Source organism: Sceloporus undulatus, chromosome 5, assembly GCF_019175285.1.
Source record: "Sceloporus undulatus isolate JIND9_A2432 ecotype Alabama chromosome 5, SceUnd_v1.1, whole genome shotgun sequence".
Classification (NCBI taxonomy): Eukaryota; Metazoa; Chordata; class Lepidosauria; order Squamata; family Phrynosomatidae; genus Sceloporus; species Sceloporus undulatus.
Genome location: NC_056526.1, coordinates 100,260,967 through 100,287,282, shown reverse-complemented (window position 1 = coordinate 100,287,282; position 26,316 = coordinate 100,260,967). Strand labels below are relative to the sequence as shown.

Sequence of the window (26,316 nt, the reverse complement as noted above, 5' to 3'; positions counted from 1 at the left end):
TTCCTGCATGGCAGGAGATTGGACTAGATGGCCCTTGCATTCTCTTCCATCTTGAAGAGCCTGTGAATTTCATGTTCTTTCTCAATACATTTCATTTCCTTTTTGTCCTAGTGGCTCTGCTGTGTTTCTGACCTACTGTTTATTACTTATCAAATCTTTGTAATAAAGTAATAAAGTCATCTTTCAGCCTGTGAGGGAGAGAATAGGCTGACACAGGACTCCATCAGGGCTAGCCTGAGATAGAGGCTCCTCCCTCCATAACTGTCATCTTTCGGCCTATGAAGAGAGAATAGGCTGGCTCAGCTCCATCAGGGCTAGCCTGAGAAAGAGGCTCCTCCCTCCATAACTGTCATCCTTCGGCCTATGAGAGAGAAATAGGCTGGTCAGCTCCATCCGGCTAGCCTGAAATAGAGGCTCCTCCCTCCATAACTGTCATCTTTCGGCCGGTGGTGGAGAATAGGCTGGCTCAGCTCCATCAGGGCTAGCCTGAAGATAGAGGCTCCTCCCTCCATAACTGTCATCTTTCGGCCTATGAGGAGAGAATAGGCGGCTCAGCCTCCATCGGGCTAGCCTGAAGAAGAAGAGCCCTCCTCCGGTCCATCTGCCTTGGTCCAGGCCCAGAGGAGAGAAGAACTGCTGGACCTGATCCCCTCCCCCCCACCATTCCCTTCTCCTTTTGTTGTCGTGTCTTTTAATTGTAAGCCTGAGGGCGGGAACCGTCTATTATCCCCTCTTTTTGTAAAATCACCCGGTTCCCAGTGATTGGGCGATTAAATAAATCCTATTATTATTATATTATTTTATTATTATTTTATTATTATTTGCCATGCCTGTTTATTTTTATTGAGATGTGGTATAACCTTGTTGTGCTGTTCCATGAAACCCTCACCTATCTCAACTCAGCATATTGCCTTCTTATTGTTTGTTTATAGCAGGAAGTAACATGCTTATTTCTTCGACTATATCTGGTGGTGATGATCTGTATTATCTGCCTTACATCACTGTAAAACACTGCTGTGTGATTATTGATATTTACCTTTACATTTTTCACAAAATTACCTTCATCAAGAAGTCCATAGGAATTGTAGAAAATACCCTTTCTAATTCAGCCCCGATTAGGTGACACTAGATATTTATACTTGGCGACATGGTGGCTTAGTGGTTAAGACGCTGACTCTGATGATTGCAAGACTGGCAGGTTGGCAGTTCGAGATCCAAGTGCCGCTAGACGGGAGTGAGCTTCCACCACTAGTCCCAAGATCTAACAATCTAGCAGTTCAAAAGCATGTAAAGGTAGATTAGATATAGCGAAAAACAGAAATCAATTTCTGTATTCTGTACTTGTATGAGTGTATCCTATTGGGAAAACAATAGTTAATACACAGAACAAGGGTAATGAATGTAAATAATTATCTCAAAAAATCAAATAAAAATAATAATAATAAAAAAGAGAATTAGATATAAATGTACCACTTTGTGGAAGGAACCGCGTTCCCTTCAGTCATCCTGGCCACATGACCACAGAGTTGTCTTCAGACATGCTGGCTTTGTCAACTTAGTAACAAGAGATGAGCCTGCCCCATACAGTCGGTTATGGCTAGATTTATGTCAAGGAAAAACCTTTACAAACAGCTTCATTTATATACCGCTTCATACTGAACTAACAATGTCTAAGGTTTACAACTATAAACTGATTGCCCCCATCAAGCTGGGTACTCATTTTAGTTACCCCGGGAAGGATGCAAGCCTAAGTCCAGCTTGAGCTTGGAGTATTGAACTCGCAACCTTATGTGTTTGAGTGAGTGGCTCAGTACAGCATTTAACCACTGTGCCACCAGGGCTCTACCCACAAGGGCTTTACCTTTTAGATACTGTATATACTCATATATATATATATATATATATAATATATATGAGGAGAGGAGAGAGAGAAATGTTAGTCAAAAATTGACCCCAAAACCTGAATCGGCTTATCCACAGGTCGGTGTAAGTACTATAGTTCAACTTTTATTTTAAAAGAGGCAATCCCGTAATGAAAAGCAAGAGTATAATCTGTCCTAGAAGCACTGAGTTCTGTTCACTCTCTATCCAGCTTTTAGGATGAGCACAAACCGTTTGCCTGCTGGAATTTTTAAAGTTCTTTGGCACTGTTTCCTTTTGTTTCATCCTTTAGATCTTTGTTATACGCCCCTAAATTTTGCCTTGAATTATCCATGGGTCATATTCAAAATACATAATTTTGGCCCCCAAACTCCCTTGTCTTATACATGAAGTCGACTTATAGTTGAGTATATATATAGTATTTTAACTATGCATATTCATGTATGGCTGTCACCACTTAAACTGCATTGTCAGTGCCTGCATGTAGTTTTGATCACCAGAAATCCACAGCCCATGTGCACACTGTGGTGGTGTGAATGGTGTGTGTTTTAGTTTCTAACTTTTGTTGTTTATAATGTTTATTGTTTTTTAGTTAGTTGATTTCAATTGTTCTATACAAATTTTTATTGTAAAGCTTTAAAATGGTTTTGTGATTTGCCGTTGATGCTTTGCCCTATTATGAGGAAATAATACAGTCTTTTAGATGTAAGCCTGGGGCAGGGAACCGTCTGACAAAAAAATTGATGTACAGCGCTGTGTAAACTTACAGCGCTTATAAATAAGGTTAATACATAATAAATTAATGATAATATAATACTAATAATAATGCTCTGGAAGGACACTGGAATAGCACCTTGAACCGTTCTTGGTTGACGTGGATCTATATGCCTCAAGATGCCTGTTAGAATTATGGTGACCTCATAAATTTCATAGGGTTTTCTTAGGCAAGGAATACTCAGAGATATTTTGTTAGTTCTTTCCTCTCAAAATATAGTTGATACAAACATGTTAATAACAGAATAAATGGCAAAAATTTGCCTGCTCTGCTAAAAGAGACTCATGAGATATTTCTCTATTGTAATTCTCTAGCCTAGTCACCTTGAATTTCATTTTGGGAGAAAGTGAGAAAAGAAATCTCACAAATAATAATTGAAATCTGTATCTTCATATTTTTAATCTTCTATATTATACTGTAGTCTTAGTTGTGTATGCTTTTTAAATATGTGTCGGGATCATAAAATAAAATGATGTTGCATCTAATCATGCGTCACCAGCAAATTTTGTTGATGTAGTTTACCTATATCAATGGGTGGAGTGTATCCTAGCGGTTGAACTGGGTGCCTTGGGAGTTACACTCTTCAGCCTCAGGGGATGGCAATGGCAACCCCCTCCGAAGAAAATCATGCCAAGAAAGTTGCCTTAGGTTGCTGTAGTCAGAAAAGACTGGAAGGCGCACACAAGAAGAACCATACCCAATGCTTGCTCTCCTGGGCCGGTTTTCTGTTCTTGACAGCTCTGGGGCACTAAGGGATTAATGAAGTTACTTGTCCTTCCATATTTGCTAGGTTAGTTGTACAAGACCCCCGTGAGTATGGAAAAACCGCAAATAACAAAAACACCATGTTTTTACCTCAGAGTACATCTCTAGGTTTCCAGTGCAACTCTGTCCAACAGACACTGACCATAGGACTGCACTGGAGGAACTACAAAGGCCTAGTGGAGATATTCTCTAGGTCTTTCAGTGCAACTTTTAGAGTTGACCATAGAGTTGCACTGGAGGATCTAGATATTCCTAGGAGTTTTTCACACTGGCCTGGCTCCATGCTAGGGAATTCTGGGAAGTGTCGTTTGTTGTGGGCGGCCCTGGGCCCGGGCCCGCCTCGCTCTCGGCTCCCCGCCCTGAGGAGGAGGAGGAGGAGAGGCGCATAGAGAGGAGACGGTTGTACTGCCGACGAGGCCCGGCTTGGCTCGAGAGCGGATCCGGGGAGGAGGTGAGTCCGGCGTCGTGGGGCTTTCCTCCGCTGGGAGAGAGGAGACAGAGGGGAGAAATGGCCGGGCGGCGCTTCCTTGGCAAAGGCATCTCTCTAACTCCGGGGGCAGGGTGCCCCTGAGGGCGTGCAGAGTGCCGCCCAGCTTGCTGACCCTTCTGTGGCATTTTGACGGAGAGGTCTGGCATCTCTGGCTTTGGAAAGTGGAGGAGGAGGAGGAGGAGGAGGAGAGATGATGATGATGATGATGATGAGTGATGATGATGATGATGATGATGATGCCCTGAGAGAGAGAGAGAGAGAGATCCTTCCTCAGAGTGAAAGGGAGGCGGTGGCGGCGGGGTCCGGGCGGAAGGCCCATCGGGCGCAGGGGGGACAGGCCTCGGGAGGAGGGCCTGCCTGTCTTCTTTCTTGGGGGAAGCGCGGAGGGGAGGCTTTTGCTGACTGAAGATGTCACACAGGCATCTTGGCAGCGGAAACGCTTTAACGGCCGTGGCTCCACGCTGTAGAACTCTAGGAACGGACGGTGCCACAAACGACGCTCCCATTCCCGAATTCCACAGCGATGGAGCCCTGGCCTTCTTGAGCCCCGCCGGGCTCCCTTGCGTTTCCTCCATTTGGCGGCGGGGAGGGAAGGCCCCGTCCTCCCAGGGAAGCGCTGGGCCCCTTCCTCCTCTTCGGTGGCGATGCGAGACGGGAAGGCCGCCCTGAGACGTGGCCGCTGGGGAAAGCGGTGGCCAGGCCTGTAAAGGGCTCTCTCTGTGGCTGCATCCACACTGTAGAAATAACCCGGTGTGGCACCGCTTCAAATCTTTTTTTGGCTCGGCTGTGGAATTCTGGGAGTTGGAGTTTGTGTGGGGCCCACAACAAACTCCAACTCCCAGAATTCCACAGCCTTGAGCCAAAAAAGATTGAAGCGGTGCACATCGGGTTATTTCTACAGTGTGGATGCAGCCGACGTTTGAGTTTCTGTGCAAAGGGCAGCCCAGTGGTCACCCAAACTGTGTTCTTTAAAGGTTTTGGACTTCAGTTCCCAGAATCCCAGCGTATTGGGCAACACAGCTGAGGCTTCTGGGAACTGAAGTCCAAAACCTCTTAATAAAGGGCACAGTTGGGGACCATTGCTATAGGAAGTTCACAGCTGGAAGGAGAGAGGCTGGCAACTGGAGAAGAGAACTTTGGAGATTATTAGACTGGAGGCATGAAACATCCTTGTCCTTTTCCTGTTCTCATAACACTGCCACAAGAAGATTTTCATGCGACATCGCATTTATCCAGACATTATCCCATCCGGAAATCACGATTGACTGCGATCATGTGAAAGACTTTCAAATGATGTCACACAGATCCCATCATTGTCCTGTCATTGAAGCGGCCGCTTCAGAGGACTTTTATCACATGAGGAAAATTGGGTGTTTAAAAAGCAAATGTTGCATGAAAATCGTGCAGTCACAATTAATGTGTTCACTTGATGTCACAATTAAAGTGCCATTATCCCATCCAGTGAATGATTTGTTGCTGTTTATTGCCTGGTTATTGCCTGTTTATTCCTGGGATAATGGCTCTTTAATCGCAATGTGTGTGAAAATGTTAATTGCACTCGCGTGATTTTCATACTATTTTTTGCTGTTTAAACCCCTGATTTTCCCCATGTGATAACGTCCAATGACAGGATTGGCTGGTCATTCAGGAAGGAGATACAATTAGATTTCAGTGACTACATAATATTTAACACATCTCTCAGGGAGGGAGGTTTTCCATCTTATCTACAAGAAGCAATTGTGCATTCTCTTTAAAAAGCCCTTTGTGGGCTCCCTGGACTTTAACAACTATAGACCAGTGGCAAGGTGATTGAGAGGGCTTCCTCTCTTGATTGAGTTACATTCCAACTTCAGGCAGTCTTAGATGATTGACATTTCCTAGACACATTTCAAATGGAGTTCAGAGGATACAGCGTTGAGACTGCTGTGGTTGCCTTGATGGATGATCTTTGCCTGAGCATTGACAGGAAGAATGTGTCCCTACTATTGCTTTTGGACATCTCAGCAGCATGTCTACCATGGTGCCCTTTTGGAATGCCTGAGGAATTTGGGAATTGGTGGCACCGTGCTTTAGTGGGTCTGGCCCTATGTCTCAGGAAGATTCCAGGAACTTGGGGAATAGCTGCTCCTCAAAAAAGGAGGGTGCCATTCTTGAATGTGTGACTGGGACTGATACTGTGCTTAAATCTCAGGACCCATTCACATTACCTTTTAACCCAGTTTTGAAATCGATTCTTCCACGTGAAGTTCATATTGGGCCCGATTCTGTCACAATCCATGTCCAGGCTTGCACAAGGAAATGCCCCTTAGTGCGGGGTATTGCGATTCGGGCTAAAATCTATCTTTTCTGAAAAGACCCAGGTTCCACAAAATATTAACTTGCCCCCGATCATGATTGGGGCAAATTCAGGGAGGGATTCAGGTCAGAGGGCAGGCAGAGGTCAGAGCATCCCCTCTCCTCATTGGAGGGGAGGGGGAGGAGGAGGAAAGAGACAAAGGAAAAAGGGGAATCTGGAGGCAAAGGGTGAGAGGAGGCTAAAGGGGAAATCAGGGTGACTGACGGGGGCTGCAAAGGGCTGACAGAGGGAGGGCGGGGGAGGAGGGAGTGGAGAAAATGATGGAAGAGGAGGAGGATGAAGGAGCCGTGGGAAGAAGGGAGCCATGGAGGGCTTTCCATAACAGAGCAGGAGGAGGAGGATGAAGGAGCCAGGGCAGCTCAGAGGGAGGGGAGGGTCGGAAGGAAAGAGGAGGAGGAGTATTGCCAAGGGAAATTGGGCTGCGGGGCCAAGCCGGAGGAGGGATGTAGGGAAATCAGTCTGTAGAAGGAACCTCTTTTATTTTTGACAATTTATGTGCAGGATTTTTTGCGTGACATGTCTGTGTGCTGCTTATGCTACTTTCATTTCCTCTTGCTCCTGGATTATTATTATTATTAGAGGATGCTACAGTGAGAATGCCTGCACTGCATTTCCCTTTTATTCCCAGTTGATTCCATGGGTCAGTGGAACTGACAGGTCACTCTCAGTCTCAGTGGAAGGCAATGGCAAACCTCCTCTGAAGAGAATGTAAACAGGAGGAAAGGGGTCAGTTCAGGTCAGAGGCTGGGCATGAACGGAGCTCACATCAGGCACATGCCCCCCTTTTTTATTTTTTAAAATTATTTTTGACAAAATATGCGCATGTTGTTTTTCTTGAGGCAGATATATAGATAGATAGAATGTGGCTAGCAGCTTGTTCCCTTTCCCTTTTATTTGCTCACTTCCAGCAAAGGGGAAATGTTGCAAAGGGCAAGACTTTCCTTTGCGAATGAATGCTACAATTCGAATGTTAGAAAGTTGCTCTTGTCAATTTGGCAGATTGGCAAACTGATACATGCTTTTGCTACTGTCTCTAAGGAATTCAGAGGTAGCCCTGAATTGCTTTTAAAAGCCAAAAAAAAAAAAAAAAAATGCGTGGCAATCACATCCTTTTCTGGCATTTATGAGGTGAGGAAATTATTATTATTATTATTATTATTATTATTATTATTATTATTACATGTGTAAGAGGCATTCTGGGGTGGCATGGAGTGAAGGATACAGGATGTATTAGCTTGCATTTTGGGGTTGAAAATGGGGCCAAGGGCAGATCATAACCTGCATTGACCCAAATGCCCACAACACACACATACACACAAAAGAGGTTTTTAAATTTGACAAAATGTGCGCATTTTGGTGCATTTTGTGCCTGGCTCTTTAAAAAAAAAGGAGAGAGGAAGCACACTTCCGATGCCCCAATGAGTGCTACAAACGTCACCTATGACGATTGCTTGATTGACAACAGGCGCCTTCATGTTAAACCCGATTTTTGAAGAAGGCATTCGGGTTAAAATGCCCCTCATTTAGTAGTGGGCTTACAGAGAGATTCGGGAGGGCCCCCTCGAATCTGCCCAGTTCCTTCAGGAGCAAAACCCCCAGTGGGAATGGGACCTCAGTATAGCTATGAATATTGCTATCATCAACCTAGTGTACTTGACAGGAGTATTATGAGAGTAAATGCTTTCTCTCATATGTACACAATCAGAATAATATTTATTGCTTCGTTTTTTGGGGGGAAGCATATAACAAATACAATAAAACAAGGAAGCTTCTGTAATACTCTGCTTCTATTACTGATCAAGCCAATAATCAGATTGTCTTGCCTTCCTTCTTTTTTAAAAATTCATTTTTATCTCATCTTTCCTTCAATAATGAGACGCAAAGTAGCTAATAACATATTTAAAAACAATACAGATTAAAATGATACAAAATATCAAAGTATAAATATAAAAATTGAATAACAATTAAACAATTGATACTTTAAAAACATTAAAAACATTTTAAAAAATCATTAAAGGATGCAATGTAAACTGTAAAAACAGCACCACGCAGCATTAAAAGCCCATCCAATCATTTTTCAAAAGCCTGATGGCATAAAAATGTCTAGATGACAAAGGGAGTTCCAAAATCTGGAAGCAGCCTTTGTTCCCACAAATATATGACTGTTACTCATTAAGTTGTTTCTGTGTTTCATTTTGCAGTGTCCCAGGAAAAGAACTCTTTCAATGAATTATCTGCTAAAAGGGTATTAGAACAGAGCTCTATACTATCTAAAGTGCACACCTAGACGTGCCTCTGAATCTAGTTTTTAATTCAGAGATGAGGTGTTTTTTGTGACGATTTCAACCTGAAATTGTGCTCAATCATCCAATTTCTTACATGCTGTGTGCTTTCAAGTGATTTGCAACCCTAAGGCCAACCTATCATGGGGTTTTCTTGGCAAGATTTGATAAGAGGAGGTTTGCCTTTGTCTTCCTCTGAGGCTCTGAGCATGTGAGTTCAACAAGGTCACCAAGTGGGTTTCCATGGCCAAGAAGGTATTTGTACCTTTCTTTGTCGAGTCATAGTCCAACACTCAAACCACTCTACTATCTCTACAAACCACTCTACAACCATACATGTTGATTAAGATGTCTGGGTAGTTGATTTCAAGGTTCCTGTAGAAAAATATGCAGAAAATTATACATCTGACTACATCTTTTATTTGTTGTATGTTTTTTTGACTTTTCACCTGAACAAAGGACTCAGCACAAGAGTACAGGAATTGGCAGTTTTAAATGTATAATTATATTGTATATATTGCCAGCAGCACTAGGCTATATAACAGTGGCATATCTAGCATATTGGACACTGGTGTGGATTCCTTTTTAACACCTCCCTCCTCTCTACAACAAAATTATTTTCATTGATCATCATGAAATGAAGTGAATAATGATAATGGTCAGAAAAGACATGCAGACAGTGAAAATTATCTTTTATAGATACCTGGCCCAGAGGGACCTTGAAACTGTTGTACATGCTCTGGTAACCTCGAGATTGGACTTCTGCAATGCACTCTACATGGGGCAACCCTTATACCAAACCCGGAAGCTACAAATGGTACAGAATATGGCAGCCAGGCTGGTCACTGGTACTTCCAGGGCCAGCCACATAACACCGGTGCTCCAAGATCTGCATTGGCTGCCTATTCGCTTCCGGGCACAATATAAGGTGTTGGTGATGACCTATAAAGCCCTAAATGGCTTGGGCCCAGGATACCTGAAGGACCGCCTCTCCCCATACATTCCGTCCCGCACCCTCAGAACATCTGGGCAGCAATTACTTAGGGTGCCAGGAGCTAGACTTACCTCTACCACGAGGAAGTCTTTTTCCATCGCTGCCCCGGCCCTTTGGAACACGCTGCCCTCAGAGCTCCGCTCGGCCACCTCCCTGGCCCAATTTAGAAAGGATGTCAAAACCTTTCTGTTTAAGATCGCATTCCCCCAATCACAGTCCTAGTAGGCCTCCCCTCCTTCGTACTCTGCAAGAGGATTGGCTAACGGGGGCTTTTGTCTTGTTTTTATATTGATTCTGTAGTTAATGTTGATGTTTTAAATTGTTATTTGTTTTGTTTTATGATGTAAACCGCCCTGATCTTAGGAAGGGTGGTATACAAATAAAAGCTTTATTTATTTATTATTATATACAACCAGGGTTGTAAAAATAGATAAATAAATTGTATATATTGTATATTTTGTGAATATTACAACATGACAGTCAGAACTTGCATCTTGTACTGGTGAATTATTTTACTAGGGAAAACTAATGAGACAACTTAGTACTTAAATTTTGCTATTTTTGTGGCTTTATGACTGTGAGTATAGCAGTAACATACTGGTGTAATTTAAAAGTATTTGTAATGGTATCAAGTTACTTCTCTTTTGTAGTGTCCTTAATGAGCACGGTTGGTGGGATCACCACACCACAAGATCTTCATGGTGATGGCATCCAAGCTGTAGAACTCCCTAATGTGAAGATGTATTTGACTCCCTTGGTGTCGTTATTTAGGAACATGTTGGAAAATGCATATTGCTAGATATTCCATTGTCACCTTCAGGCAAATGTGTGGTGGGCTAATGCAGCTTTAAAGAAAACTCATAAGACATCAGTGTTAGCCTTTTTCATGCTTGCAAGAGCTACTATTTTGTGGGTTCAAGCTATAATTGAGAATCAGGACCTGAACCTACATACATTACATAGAGCTTTAGGTAGAGCCCAGAGAGTTCTGCAATAGCTTGCAGATGTAGAGCAAGATGTAACTGTATTTGCAGCTAGGAATATTAATGCTGTGTCATTATTGAAATCATTATGGTTACGCCATTGGTGGGTGAACCAAAAATCTAGTGGGGGGAATGACTTATTTCCCCTTTAAATGTGAGTTGCTTTTTGGAGAATAAGAAAGCATTAGAAAAAATTGTTCATAGAGAGGAAAAAACCAAACATACACAAATATAGGATGGTGACATATGGCCTGATAAAAGTATGTGTGAAAAGTATCTCAGGATAATAATAATAATAATATAATAATTTGTTTTATTTATATACCGCTATTCCAAAGATCATAGCGGTGAACAGCAAGTAAGCTAATTAGCAAGTAAGAATCTTAGTAAGCTCAATGAAAGTGAACAGCCAAACAAGCCAATGTAATTCTAGGCTGCACCAACAAGAGTATAGTGTCTAGGGACTGAGGGAAATCATAGTACTGTTACATTCTGCTTTCATCAGATCTTACCTGGAATAAGATACCCATTCTGGCTACCAGTCCATGAAAGATATCGACAACCTGGAACATGTCTACAGGAGAATGACCATGGTGCTGAAAGGTCAGAAAACCAGTGCTACAAAGAACTGGATATGATTAGTTTGGAAAAGAGTTAACTAAGACATGCCACTATAGGCCCGAAACAGATGGGCTTTAAAGGCCAGCTTCCACATGGCTTGGGGACATAGTAAATAGATGACACGCACCCCCAACCTGTGCGGAAGCTATGCCGGGATTGCTTCTGGACAGCCTAAGGCAGTCCAGCCCCAAAAGGAGCAGATCTTTTCCACCCCTTGCTGTGGTCCATTTGGGACTGCGGCAGAGGCCAGCATCAGGACCATGGCATGTGGTTGCCGCAGTTCCACAGAGCTCTGGGTGGGAGTGGCCTCTGGCCACTCCTTCCTGCCTGTCTGTAGCACCCCATAGTTATCTTTAAATAGCTATATATGGTTATCTTTAAATATCATGTAAAAAATGGAGCTACCTTGGTTTTTTTGCTGCTCCAGAGACTATAACACGATGCAAAGGCTTCAGTTTACAGGAAAAGAGATTCTACCTAAGTATTAGGAAGAACTTCTTTACTGTAAGAGCTTGTCTTTAAGTAGAGGTTGGATTAGGGTTGCCATAATGGAGGACCTCCGAACCGGGACAAAGGAGGACCAGGTTGAAAATGTAGGACTTTTTTTATTTTTTCCTGGCTAGGAATTAAAAAAAGTCCTACATTTTCAAACCCTGCCCTCCTCCTCCTCCTCCGGCTTCGGAGGACGCCTAGGCGGCTCCCAACCAGGAGGAGGAACGGGGGCCGCTTGGAATCGCCGGCATTTGCCACGGTGCCAAGCAGCCTCCCCCTCCTCCCGGCCCTGGGAGGAAGCCTAGGCCGGCTCTCAGGCCCGGGAAGGGTGCGAGGAAGCTTGGCATTTGCGGCGATCGCCGCGGTTGCCAGGCTTCCTCCCCCTCCTCCCGGCCTGAGAGGGAGCCAGGCTGGCTCTCAGGCCGGAGACGGGAAGGGCGCGGGAAGCTTGGCATCGCGGCAATCGCCGCGGTTTGCCAGGCTTCCTCCCCTCCTCCCGGCCTGGGAGGAAGCCTAGGCCGGCTCTCATGGCCGGGAAGGGCGCGAGGAAGCTTGGGCATTGCGGCGATCGCCGTGGTGCCAGGCTTCCTCCCCCTCTCCCGGCCTGAGAGGACAAGCTAGGCTGGCTGTCAAGCCGGGAAGGGCCGGGGAAGCCTTGGCATCGCGGCGATCGCCGCGGGTGCAGGCTTCCTCCCCCTCCTCCCGGCCTGGGAGGAGAGCCTAGGCCGGCTCTCAGGCCGGGAAGGCGGGGGAAGCTTGGCATCACGGCGATCGCCGCGGTTGCCAGGGCTTCCTCCTCTCCTCCAGGCCTGAGAGGGAGCCTAGGCTGGCTCTCAGGCCGGGAAGGGCGGGGGGAAGCTTGGCATCGCGCCGATCGCCGCGGTGCCAGGCTTCCTCCCCCTCCTCCAGGCCTGAGAGGGAGCCTAGGCTAGCTCTCAGGCCGGGAAGGGCGGGGGGAAAGCTTGGCATCGCGCGATCGCCGCGGTGGCCAGGCTTCCTCCCCCTCCTCCAGGCCTGAGAGGGCGCCTAGGCGGCTCTCAGCCGGGAAGGGCGCGGGAAGCTTTGCATCGCCGGCACATTGCCGTCGGTGCCAGGCTTCCTCCTCCTCCTCCCGGCCTGGGAGGAAGCCTAGGCCGGTCTCCAGGCTGGGAAGGGCGCGGGGAAGCTTGGCATCACGGCGATCGCCGCGGTTGCCAGGCTTCCTCCCCCTCCTTCCCGGCCTGAGAGGGAGCCTAGGCTGGCTCTCAGGCCGGGAAGGGCGCCGGGAAGCTTGGCATCGCGGCGATTGCCGCGTGGTGCCTTGCTTCCTCCCTTCCTCCAGGCCTGAGAGGGAGCCTAGGCTGGCTTTCAGGACGGGAAGGGCGCGGGGAAGCTTGGCATCAGGCGATCGCCGCGTGTGCCCAGGCTTCCTCCCCCTCCTCCCGGCTGAGAGGGAGCCTAGGCTGGCTCCTCAAGCCGGGAAAGGGCGGGGGGGAAGCTTGTTGCACGGCGGCGATTGCCGCGGGGTGCCAGGCTTCCTCCCCTCCTCCCGGCCTGAGAGGGACGCTAGGCTGGCTGTTCAGGCCGGGAAGGGGCGCGAGGAAGCTTGGCATCACTGGCAAATCGCCGCGTGGTTGTGCCAGGCTTCCTCCCCTCCTTCCCGGCCTGGGAGGAAGCCTAGGCCGGCTCTCAGGCCGGGAAGGGCGCGAGGAAGCTTGGCCTTGCGGCGATCCCGTGGTGCCAGGCTTCCTCCCCCTCCTCCGGCCTGAGAGGAAGCCTAGGCTGGCTGTCAGGCCGGGGAAGGGCCGCGGAAGGGGGAAGCTTTGCATCGCGGCGATCGCCGCGTGGTGCCAGGCTTCCTCCCCCCTTCCCGGCCTGGGGAGGAAGCCTAGGCCGGGCTCTCAGGCCGGGAAGGGCGGGGGGAAGCTTGGCATCGCGCGATCGCCGCGCGTGCCAGGCTTCCTCCCCCTCTTCCAGGCTTGAGGGGAGCCTAGACTGGCTCTCAGGCCGGGAAGGGCGGGGGGAAAGCTTGGCATCGCGGCGATCGCCGCGGTGCCAGGCTTTCCTCCCTCTCCTCCAGGCCTGAGAGGGGAGCCTAGGCTGGCTCTCAGGCCGGGAAGGGCGGGGGGGGAAGCTTGGCATCGCGCGATCGCCGCGGTTGCCAGGCTTCCTCCCCCTCCTCCAGGCCTGAGAGGGAGCCTAGGCTAGCTCTCAGGCCGGGAAGGCGGGGGAAGCTTGGCCTGCGCTGATCGCCGCGGGTGCCAGGCTTCCTCCCCCTCCTCCAGGCCTGACGAGGGAGCCTAGGCTGGCTCTCAGGCGCGGGAAGGGGCGCGGGGGAGCTTTGCATCGCGGCGATTGCCGCGGTGGCCAGGCTTCCTCCCTCTCCTCCGGCCTGGGAGGAAGCCTAGGCCGGCTCTCAGGCTGGGAAGGGCGCGGTGGAAGCTTGGCATCAACGGCGATCGTCGCGGTGCCAGGCTTTCCTCCCCTCCTCCCGGCCTGAGAGTGGAGCCTAGGCTGGCTCTCAGGCCGGGAAGGGCGCCCGGGAAGCTTGGATCGCGGCGATTGCCGCGTGTGCCTTGCTTCCTCACCTTCCTCCAGGCCTGAGAGGGAGCCTAGGCTGGCCCTAGGCCGGGAAGGGCGTGGGGAAGCTTGGCATCGCGGCGATCGCCGCTGGTTGCAGGCTTCCTCCCCCTCCTCCCCGGCCTGAGAGGGAGCCTAGGCTGGCTCTCAAGCAGGGAAGGGCGGGGGGGGAAGCTTGGCATCCGGGCGATTGCCGCCGGTGCCAGGCTTCTCCCCCTCCTCCCGGCACTGAGAGGGAGGCTTAGGCCGGCCTCCAGCCGCGGAAGAGGGGAGGCTGTTCATAATGCGCGCAATCGCCGCGGTGGGAAGCGGCCTCCTCCTCTTCCCGGCCTGAGGAGAAGCCTCGGCGGCTCCCAGGCCGGGAAGGAGGCGGGGGCCGCCCCTCATCGCGGCGATGGCGGCGCGGTGGGAAGCGGCCTCCTCCTCTCCCGGCCTCGCGGAGGCCTTGGCGGCCCCCAGCGGCCGGAGCTCGACCGCGGAGGCGCCTAAAGGCCCTCGCTGGCGGCGGGAGGGAGCGCTCTCGCGCTGGCTGTGAGCGGAGAGCCTTCCCAGGCCTCAGCAAGGCCTTGGCGCCACCGCGGGGGCCGCGGTGGGCGGGGCCGTCCCGGTTTGGGCACCAAACCGGACCGGGACCGGGACGGCAACGCCCAAACCGGGACTGTCCCGCCGGGGGGCGGGATATGGCAACCCTAGGTTGGATGGCAATTTCTTGGAAATATTTTTTATGAGTACATTCCTCCATGGCAGGAACTACACGATCCTTGCAGTCCCTTCAAATTTCATGATTATGCCCCTCCCCCCAAAATAGGCTTCAGGTTGAAGGAGAAAGAACTTTCTTGCTGTAAATCTCCTATGCTGGTCACATTTGGGGGGTTTCTTTTGAAAGAAGTACCAGTGGGAGGCGGGGTTGATTTACAATGCCTACTTTTCAGCTGAGTAGAAGCTTCTGCCTCCAAACCACTGTGGGAGCAGGAACTTGAATCAAAAAGAATGAAAATTAACACCTAAATCATCAGCCAAACACCAGCATTTCTATGCAGTCAGCCCTCTATATCCACAGATTCTGTATTCATAGATTCAACCATCAGCAACTTGAAAACATTAAAACACACACATACACATACAAAACAACCCTTGATTTTGTCATTTTATATAAGGGACACCACTTTACTAAGCCAGTGGTTCTCAAACTGGAGTAGGACCCCCAGTGGGTTGTGAGAGTTACTCAAGGGGGCTGCAAGACTTGGAGACCCCGATTTTTCCCTCCTTCTCCTTCTCTTCTTCCCAAACGTTTCCTGTAAATGAGGGAAAGATAATGGGAAGGGAGGCACTTGGAGCAGGATGAGCTTGGGGGAGCAGAAGGAGGAAGAACAGAGTGGGAAAGCCCTCTGGTGGGGCCCATCCAAAGCCATTGCTTTTTCTTTCCCCAACCAACCCGTCACTGCCCCAATTCTCAAAATGGGATGCTGCTGCAGCCACAACCATTGCACCCACTCAGTCCAATGTGCCCTAGGTGCATGTTGGCTGAAGGAAAGCCACTGTCTGTGGAAGCCTCCAGCAGTGGAGGAGGCTGATATCACTTCTTGTTTTGGTGCCACCACTGTTCTGTCACCTAGGCCTGAAGCAGTGCAGGAGGCTGAACCCCCTTGGAGGCAGAGGAGAAGCTGCCTTGGTGGCTCTGTTTGGGATAAACAGCACATTGGACCAGCTGGTCAAGGAGGAGTGGTGGATGTGGAAGTGAACTGATTCCTGCAAGCTGCTGGAACAGACTCTGTGTGATGTTTATCACACTATGCTCTTAAAGAGGTACTATTCCATTGTGACTCCTCTAGCAGCCTCCTGTTGCATGCTGGGATTGGCAGTTTTAAGGAGCTGAACTTCTCTGCCTGAGAATTCTAAATACCCCTCCTTAAAACTGCCAATCCCAGCATGCAACAGGAGGCAGCTAGAGGAGTCACACTGGAATAGTACCTCTTTAGGAGCATAGTGTGATAAACATCTATCATTACTCCCCTTTTCTGCCATCTCCACCCTCCTGGCCAACTCCCACTCCCAAGCAGAGGTATTTGACAAGCTCCTTCTCTTGTCTGGTAAAGTGGGTGGGCAGGGCAAGGAAAGGAAAGGAGGGATGAACAAAGAGGCTTTTGGGTTGCTGTTGAAGGCATGGAGATGGTGGAAATAGCTTCCAACAGGGACATAGCAAAGGGGGAGGGGTCCTTGGGGTCCGGACCCCCCCCCCCTTCCATTAGAAAAATGAATGGTGTGTGCTGCTGCAGTGCTGCACCCAAGCCCCATTATAATGGTGGCACTTAGTCTGGACACACACACCTCTTCCTAAAATCCTGGCTACGTCCCTGCTTCCAAGAGGCCCTGTTTCCCATCTCCCTCCCCCAAGCACTCTCAAAGGTACATGAATCTTTCTCCTTCTCAGTCACACTGTTTCTCCTGTTCTTTTTCTTCCACATGTTCACTCTCGCAGGAGTTCATTCACCCTAATTTTCAAACCTGTTGGCCCATTTCTTGGAGAGGTATTTCTTTCAGTCTCAAAAGATGCTATGCAGAATTCCTTTATCTCTTTGTTTATGATACACACAAGCCTCTTTCATCACATGCATGTACACATACATGCTCAGCTGCACACTTTTCCTTGCTTGCTTTCTCCCTCACACCTTTTTAGCCAGTTAGTTCTTACAAACACACTCACAAGTCATGGTCTCCCTCCTTCATAGACATGGATTCACACACATTCTCAAACTCATATGCTAATTCTCTCTCACACATTCACACTGTGACACTTTCTCACGATCACACACACATTCATATACCACATTGAGCTAGGGGCTGTGACATCACAAGGGTAAAATGTATGTGAATCATTGTACTGTGCATTGTACATAATGTTATTTGAGCATTCATGGATTTTGGTATCCACGGGAGATTCTGCAACCAAGTCCCAGTGGATACCAAGGGCCCACTGTAGCTATTAAAGAAAACCTGTTCTTTAAATATTCAAAGTAACACTGAATGGGAATCCTAATTACCACACCCTGGAGTCATCAGGAGAACAAAATGACTCCATTAATAAAGAAAATCTACTAGAAAGAAATGCATGCCCTCCATACTCTTCCCCAGAACAGAAGAAGTATATTTTGGACCCCAGCAATCATATGCGTGTTTTCAGATCTTGTTAGCCTGTCAAATTCAGTTTCTAACATTTCATTACTTTCCAATTTTATATCCATTTTATACCTTTTGAGCTGTCTATCTAAATACCAATAAACCACCAAACCTTGTTGTTTGAGTTCTGTTGTTTTTGTGTCAGTGTTGTCTCCAACCATTGTCAGTTCCTAATATGGTATCTGCTCTATTTTTTAAAAATATTTTCTCTCCTATAGCCTCATGGGAAGATACCCATGAAGGATTTTATTTATATAATCTAGGTTTATATTTTGTCCATGTTCTCAATAGAGCTCGTCTTACATGATGATTGCTAAATTCCTTATTGGCTTTCACCTTATTATATTTCAGAACTAGGTGAACTCTCCTCCCAGACACAGTCCATCAAGTTTCTGTGGGTGATCAGAAAGCTGTTTATTTCTGGAGTCATAGAGGATTAGAAATTACCAGTAAGGTATCTTGGAACAGAAATGAAGAAACAAGGACACATACACATCAAATAGAAATATTTTAAAGTCATTAGCTGTGCCCCCCCCCCCGCACCTCCGGAATTGGTGGGCTAGCCATTATAGTGTTCTTAAAACAATTGCTACTTCGGTTGCATTTTCACCTGAGAAAGGAAGCTGCTTTTGTTTTGAAAAACGGAAGCCGGAAGCCACACTTTTTGGCCTGTCTGTTTCAGGACAAAGTAACTCTAAAAATGTTTCTAGATACATTGAAACATGTCCTATCAAAGAAAGACACAGAGTTCTGTATGTATATCGAAGCCAGAATTTTTAATATTTGTGATGGTTCAGTATTGATCAATGGTCTGTTATAATATATGAGATCCTGAAAAGTAATAGCAAGCTCACTTATTTGAAAGTGATGACTACAAGTGATATGACATTTCTGGGGAAATAGAGCTGCATTAAATGTCAACTGATTTAGCATGCCAGGTTTAAATGTTATAGTCAAACATTCAAATTCCCTTGTGAAAATAATTGTATTGGAATTTTTGTAATAACATAAGGGAATACCATATACTTCCCTGATATTTAACAACAAATTGTTACATTTGAAATAATACTTATTCTGAGACACATGTATAAAGAAAGCTGTTTGTGATATATCTTATGTCAACAGTTTAACTTTTTGCTGAGACAGAACTGTAATACAGGTATACCTCAGTTAATAAAGTAGATGTGATCCTGAGCATTACATCCTTAGCAGAAAAATTGATACCAGAGGTAAAAATGAGCTGGGATAGGTTGCTACACCAGAGAAAGCAAGAGCAGGTCAACATGTTTTAGTGAACTTTTAATCCAAAATTAACTAATATGCACAGGTGAAACAAAACAACCAGATCAGGTAAGCTGTCCATAAGTAATAAGGATATGGTCAATAAGAAAACAAATGGTTTACTTTTGGCACTGCAAAACAATACACAAACTGCTGTCTTATTGTTAACGTAGTGACTGCCAATACAATCAAAAGAACACACCTACCTTGTACTCCATTTCAGTGTAAAAAAGGGATTAGAACAAAATGATCGGTCATAACCCATGCTCTTAGGCATGGTACAGGGCACCAGGAAGAGGTGGCCAGGAGCCGCCTCTCTTTGCTGCATAGTTGCACTGCAGCAACCAAATTGTGTGGCACGGCTACACAAAAAAAAGGGTCGCTAAAAAGCAGCTCCTTTTTGCCCCACTACTAACAACTGGCGGTGGTGCAATCACATCGCTGCTGTGCAGCTCCATCTGGAGGCCGCGCAGCAGTGACATCATCGCTACTCGTGCCATCTATTCAGTGCCGTGTAGCAAGGATGCCCTCGTCACGTGCAAGGGCCGAGGGGAGTGTGGGCGGGGTGCTCCTCGCACGTGATGAGGGTGTCCTTCGAGGCCTGTCTGTACCGGGCCCTAGTTACACATTTCAGTTTTTTTAAGGAAACCCACAATTAGTCAGTACTGTGAAAATAAATGGTAAGTGAATTTTATCAAAGTTCTCCTCAACATCTAAAGCAACAATGGCTGACTGATCAGTTCTATCTGATCAGTTCTATCTAAGTTTAAAACAACCAGTCAGTTGAATATCAAAAAAAGAGCTGTATGTTTCCATGCATCAGCAGAGACCTTAATCTGGACTGCAAAGCAAGATTGATGAGGAATTAGTTACCAATAATCTAGGGGCGAAGCAGATGAGGCAAACTGAGCGGCCTTTGGCCGCTCAGGCCCCAATCGCTGTGGGACCACCATGGCACATTGGCAAGCAGACTTTGTGGTCCTGAGCGGCTGCTGCCATGGTCCCAAATGGGTCACAAAAAGGAACAGTAAGAAACGGCTCCTTTTGTGGCCAGTTTAGGCAGCATTAGGCAGCTTCGGCATGGCCTCCACACTACCTTGGGGTGTGTGTCATGTGCACACCCCACCCCCGGATTGACCCGACAGTGGCCCTTTTGGGCTGTCTGTTAGAGGCCTTAGTTAACCTAAGTAAGGGGCGAAACAGATGGCCCCAAAGGAGTGGCTTGCTGCAGCCCCATTTCATCGCCGGGTTGGGGTCATGGCAACCCCACACCATGCCCCTAACCCGGCCTTGTGTACGCTATGCCCTCAAGCTGCTGGGAAGCAGGCTCTTTTTTCTGCTCTGTACTGGCCCTAAATTTAAATCTGCAGGACCAGATTGCATTGCAGAATATTGAAGGAACTTGCTGATGTTGGCCCAGAACAGACAGGTCAATTGAAGCAGCTTCTGGCCGCTTTGGAGGTATGGCATTCAAACGATGCATGCCTGCAACACGACCTGAAGCCATACTGAACCCATGCTCTGGTCCTGTGGACCAGAACAAAAAAGAGCCAGGGTAACCTGGTTCCTGGCAGCATGGGTTGACTCCTGTGGCTGTTGCCTGTTTTGAGAGCGGGCCATGTGTTTGTGGTCCCGACCTGCGGCTGGAGCAGACTTGGACTGCTCTTTCATGCCTGTCTGCTCTGGTTTCTTCTCTCTGAACCACAGGCCATCATTTCTGAGATATCTTCAGAAACAGATGAAGTACCAGAGAACTGAAGACAAGCAAACATTGTTTTTGTCTTCAAAAAGGATGAAAAAGAAGATCTAGGGAACTCACTACTAAGAAAAATATTAGAAATGATTGTACAGGAGTCTGTTTGCAAATATCTTGAAGACAATTCAGTGATTAGTAGAAGCCAGGGTTTGTCAAGAATAAATCTTGGCAAGCTAATTATATCCTTTTTTAAAGAGGTCACTAGGTTAGTAAATGCTGGGATTGCTGTGGATGTCATTTATCTTGATTTCAGCAAGGCATTTGCTGAGCATGTCTATAATAATTTGATAAGCAAAATGATTAAATGTGGAATAGATGGGAACACTGTCAGATCCAATCATAATTGCTTGGAAAACTGCATTCAAAAGTATTGTCATTGGTGGCTGCACTTCAGACTGAAAGGAGATCTTGAGTGGAGTGCCACACTCCAATATTTTATTAATGACTTACATGGTGGGATCAAAGGAATCCTTATCAGGTTAACTGATGATGCAACACTCAGAGGGATAGCTAACAAAGTGAAAGAAAGGAGCAGAATTCAAAAGAACTTTGATAAACTAGAAAATTGGGTGGAAATTAATTAATTAATTAATTATTAATAATAATTCAGTGGGAAATTCAACAGATATAAATGCAAAAATTTACATTCAAGCCCCCAAAATCAAAAGCACACTTACATAATGTGGAATACTTGGTTTGAGAGTATACATGTGAAAAAGAACTTGGAATTGTTGTTGATCATAAGTTGAACAGGAGCCAGCAGTGATGATACAGCAAATACTATTTTAACCTGTATTAATAGAACCATAGTTTCCCAGTAAAGGAAGTTATAGTGTCACAATATTCTGCACCAGTGACGCTTTGTCTGCAGTACAGTGTTCAGTTTGGGTGCCTCATTTTAAGAAGGATATAGACAAGTTGGAGTGGGTACAGGCAAAGGCAGGAGAATGTCCTGTGACACATGAAAGGCTGAGTTGACCTTAGGCATGAAGGTATGGTCTGGACGAAGGCACAGTGAGTCTGGCCTAAAAATACACAAGTCTTTACGAACCGACAGGGCCCCCAGCTCTGACACCCGTCTGGTGGAGGTAATGGCCGTGAGGAAGATGACCTTGAGGGAGAGGTGTTTGAGGGAGGCCTCCCGAAGGGGTTCGAATGACCCAACCGTCAGAGCCTTAAGACCATGTGCAAATCAAGTTGGAAAACGATGTCTGGTGGGCTGGGCTCAGTTGGAAACTCCCCTCAACAACCTCTTAATGTGAGGATGGCCGCCATTCTAGCCGCTCTCTTATGGAGCAGAACCGACGTGATGGCAGACACCTGCCTTATGACTGTGTTGGGTCTAAGTCCCTTTTTAATGCCATCTTGGATGGACTGTAGCAGGTCAGCCACTGAAAACCTGAAGCAGTCGATGAGAACTTGGTGATCTAATGTAAATATATGTCTATGTGTTTGTATGTTTAACGTTGGTTTATTTTAGGTTTTATCTTAGGTTTAATTGAATCATATGGTGGTTTGTTTGTTTGTTTGTTTGTGGTTAGTTTTCTAATGTTTCTGCTGGAAATGAACTTATCATGGGTAAGTACCAACATTCGTCTTTATAGTAAAATAAACTAAAACAGCTCTTTCTGAAAATCCTCAGAGGAAGAAAGGTAAATCTCCCCCCACCCCTCTGTCAGACACAATGCTTGCCTTTGGCTCCTCTTTCTGCCCCCTCCCCCAACTTTTGTTCATCACCTTCACTTCATCACCCCCCTCTCTTTACTTTGGGTGCCTCTTTTGTCCTCTCATCCTTCATTGCCTCTTTCTTAACCCTCAATAAGCAAGACAAGCTCAGGCACAGACCAGTTGGCACCAAGCACCATGGAGAATTACCCTCCCTCACTCTCATTTTGTTTCCCTCTGTTCCTTTTCCCCCTCACTCCACCAATCAGAACCATCATCCCCACTCCAGCTATGATGGGGAAAGACATTGCCAGAAGAGCGAGTGGGAAGGTGGGCTTTCACATCATTGAGTATTCTGCCATTATGGAAAAATTCTGTACTCATTTTTGTCCTGCTATATATCCTTGAGGTTGGGACCCATTGAGATAGAGAATACAGAAGCATCTTAGCTTAATAGTCAAAGCATTTGCTCATATCAGAACAATGACTCATATTTTTAACTGAACCTGAGCTGAAAAATTGGAATTTTGTATATCAATCAGAAGGTGTGTATGCCAGTGCATATTCAGAAAAAATTGTGGGAGAATGCACTCTGCATGAGGCCCCACAAGAAATTATAGCTGATCCAGTCTCAGTAAATTGGAAAATTCATCACTCAGTCCAAAATTCAGTCCTAGCCAGCAATCATTCCTAAAAGGAATATTGAGCATGAGAGAAAAACACCTTTAGATGTGAGATCCAGTCAAGATGTTTACAGGTGGCCATGAGGAAGTCTTCTCCCAAGAGCCATAGATGGAACAAGCAGGCCATCTGGCAGTAACAGCTAAACAGGGAGCAGAACAAAAATAGTTAAATTTTATGCCCTCAATAGTTTTTTACTCTCCTTTCTGCCAGCCTTATATGTCTAGAACTGGTAGGAAGCCCATGGGTGCAGGCCCTGAGCCCTGAAAGAAGGATGCTATAAACAGAAAAAAGGAAAAGCATCTCCAGCTCCTACATGAGGAGCAAACAAGATTCACAGATGGGAGGGGTGAAAACATTCTCCAAAGACTGTATTGCTTTTTGAGTGGGATATTAAGAGTGAAGTCAAAGGCTTTCATGGTTGGCATCCATAGTTTTTTGTGGGTTTTTCGGGCAGTGTCACCATGTTCTAGAAGAGTTTCTTCCTGACGTTTCGCCAGCATCTGTAGCTGGCATCTTCAGAGAATGCTTGCTTGGAAAAAGTTGGGTATATATATACTGTGTGAGTCTGGGAATGCAGGAGTGATTTGCATGTGTATTGTTCTGTTGCTCCCAGCCTGAGGCCTGCCATCAGCAACAGAACAATACACATGCAAATCACTCCTGCATTCCCAGGCTCCCACATTATATATATATATATATATATATAACCAACTTTTTCCAGGCAAGCATTTTCTGAAGATGCCAGCCACAGAAGCTGGCCAAATGTCAGGAAGAAACTCTTCTAGAACATGATGGCCACATAGCCTGAAAAACCCACAAAAACAATATTAAGAGTCTTTCTTGTTACCCTTTAAATATGATGAGGTTCCTAAGAATTTTAGTTCAATCTTGTGTTGTTTTGTTTTGCCATTTTCCAAGGGGTGTTCCATCCCAGAGACTGGCTGGATGATCTTTGATTCCATTTTAACTGCCATGGCTGCATCCTGTGAGATTCTCTGGTTTGTAGTTTGGGGTGGTGCTAGTAACCATGGTAGCTAAAGTGGAATCAACATGGTACAACTTTGTAGTGTGGAAAGGCCTTATATAAGACTGAAAATTGTTGAAATTCACCTACCCTTTGAAAGTCATTAAACGTCTCCCTCTTCCCTCAGTTACGACAATGGAGTGAAAACTATGAAGGGTAGAGCTGTTTTGGGGGCACAGTATGAATTGCTGGTTTGAGAGTAGTCAGTCTGCTGGGATCTCTCTTTTAGTCTGTCTTTTCACCTGCTTTTGCATGGTCATATCAGCCCCTCCCCTCCAATTGAATTTCCTTTGCTGTTCATCAAGGCAAGACTGGGCAAAATGTGGCCCTCCAGATTTTTCTGCACTGCACTGCCCCACCTCCCCATCCCAACATCTCTAACTGGCATAGCTAATGGTGAAGAGTGCTCAGATTTCCAGTCCAACAAGATTTGGAGGGCTGTACTTTGCTGAGGGTTTTGCTTCCAGAATCTGGCTTTGATCAGGGGCTGGAGGAAAGCCGTTCCTTTGTTAGGATAATTTCCTGTCATGGTTGCCAAAATTATAGATCCAGAGTTCCATCCAGAATATCTAGATCCAAAATTACATTTCTGTATAGTTGCAACTCAACTTTTAAAAGTGTAAAATGGCTGTTTTTAATATAAGTCATTACCAACAAAAATGATTAATTAGAATTAGATTACTGCTACTGCTTTTGACAAGTATAGTTTCTAGAAGATTCTGGGCTGTGGACCTTTCATGCTAAAGCTGCATTTGTTTTTAATTATGCTTCCTGCTTTTATATTTCTGTATGAATGTTTCCTTTGATATCCGCTGAGAACAGTGGCTTGACTAAATGCCTTGCATTATTTTAACAAATAGATTTTTGTTCAGTAACAGTAGCTCAGAGTTGGCTGGTACCAGCCATCTATAACCGGTAGTTGGGGGGTCAGGTTCAGGGAACTCAGCCAATGTAAATAACCCCCTATTTGCAGTGGGGACCTGTCAAGAGGGAATGTGTTAAATGTAGTGCAAAAATATTTGCAACTCAACTATTAAATGAAATGGAGGCTAGAAATTTTATACTATATTGTTAGTTGTCATGTGTCTTTCAAGTAATTTCTTATTTTACCTTTGTATTTACCATGCAAGCTTTTGAGATTAGTTGATATATCACATCTTCTGGGGATATCTGGTTACTTATGTGACTACTTAATTTGCATCTGAGAGCTGAGAATTTCAGGTGAATTTCTGGACTGAAACCAGATATTTGAAAAGCACTAAAGCACTCCCTAAGTGGTTTACAAAGTGTAAGTTAATTGCCTCCAACAGTCTGGGTACTCATTTTAGCGACCTCGGAAGGATACAAGCCTGAGTTGAGCTTAGCCCTTTTGCTGGTGTTGAACTCACAAACTTATGGTGAGTGAGTGGTTGCAGTACAGGCATTTAACACTGCGCCACCAGGGTTTTTCCAGATAGAATAGTAGGGCCATATCTACATGGGCCAGAATACTCAGGGAGCAACCTGGAGTATTCTGGCCCCAAAGTTGCCCCAAAGTCTGATAGCTGTTAACATGTGCATCCTGCTGTGCCACCCCCACTGCTGGCATGAGTCACTCCCTCTGAGGCTGAAAATGAGAGGTGCCCAGCCTCCATCACACATCTGGGCACTTCGATCTCACAGGATGCAGCCATGGCAGTTAAAGTGGAATCAGAGATCATCCAGCCAGTCTCTGGCATGGAACACCCCTTGGAAAATGGCAAAACAAAGGGATTGACTCATGCTAGAGGCAGCAGTGGCAGGCAGCACAGTGGACACGCTCCAGTTTCTCAACATCCTTTTTAAATTGTGGTGCCCAGAACTGGACACAATATTCCAGGTGGGGTCTGACCAGAGCAGAATAGAGTGGCACTATTACTTCCCTTGATCTAGACACTATACTTCTATTGATGCAGCCTAAAATTTCATTGGCCTTGTTAGCTGCCGCATTGCACTGTTGACTCATGTGAATATCTAGAACAAAAGGTGAGTTTTTAACACCGCAGGTTCATCTGGACATGGTGGCTTAGTGCTTAAGACACTGACTCTGATGATTGCAAGATCGGCAGGCCGAGGCCCAAGTGCAGCATGACAGGGTGAGCTCCTATCACTATTCCCAGCTTCGGCCAACCTAGCAGTTCAAAAGCATGTAAAAGTGCAAGTAGATAAATAGGTACCCCTTCAGTGGGAAGGTAACAGTTTTCTGTGTAGTTATGCTGGCCACATGACCATAGAGTCTTCTTTGGACAACGCTGGCTCCCTTGGCTTATTAACAGAGATGAGCACTGCCCTCTATAGTTGGTTATGACTAGATATTCATGTCAAGGGAAAACCTTTACCTTTTACTGCAGGTTCAGTGTTGAACTGGCCATATATTGTCAAGACAGTTTGCACCAGAATCCGAGATTGGTGCTGATCACTGTGAGAATGCGGGGGAGGACGTATTATTTGGTCTGTGTGGACATGGCCTGGGCTCTTTTGTGATATTATAGTTTGAACAATAACTGTGTAAT

The 26,316-nt window shown here is 46.3% G+C and overlaps 1 protein-coding gene across 2 annotated transcripts in view; it reads left to right on the top strand.

The window, feature by feature from the left end:
* Positions 1-3,808: 3,808 nt before the first annotated feature.
* Positions 3,809-26,316, top strand: part of TSPAN9 (tetraspanin 9) — a 266,033-nt gene continuing 243,525 nt past the window's right edge. The window contains exon 1 of one of the 2 annotated variants that reach the window (XM_042467723.1): positions 3,809-3,872. The gene's annotated coding sequence lies outside the window, so the exon portion shown is untranslated. The remainder of the gene's footprint in view (positions 3,873-26,316) is intronic. The other variant, XM_042467722.1, reaches the window with a different exon arrangement.